This window comes from Protobothrops mucrosquamatus, unplaced genomic scaffold (assembly GCF_001527695.2).
Source record: "Protobothrops mucrosquamatus isolate PMUCROS unplaced genomic scaffold, P.Mucros_1.0 scaffold1839, whole genome shotgun sequence".
NCBI lineage: Eukaryota > Metazoa > Chordata > Lepidosauria > Squamata > Viperidae > Protobothrops > Protobothrops mucrosquamatus.
This window is the reverse complement of record NW_015387970.1, coordinates 87,926-88,193: the sequence shown is the minus strand read 5'-3', so window position 1 is coordinate 88,193 and position 268 is coordinate 87,926.

Below are 268 nucleotides of genomic sequence, written 5' to 3'. Positions count from 1 at the left end.
CACCTTTGCTACACTGGCAAAGAGAGGTTGGCTTTCACCTAACTGATAAAGTGAAGCAATTATTTCTAGCTTGTAAAATCTGATCAACAAAATGCATTATTGCTAAAAAGAAAAAAAGATAATAAGGCTCTACAAAATTGTTACTGTATTCAATAATGTGACAATTTTTCTCCAGAATTCTGAAATTCTATTTTGCTAGAATTTGCTAGAATTTTTGGTTTGTGTATAACACAACAAAAGTTTGTTGTTTTTATGATTCACCTTAAAA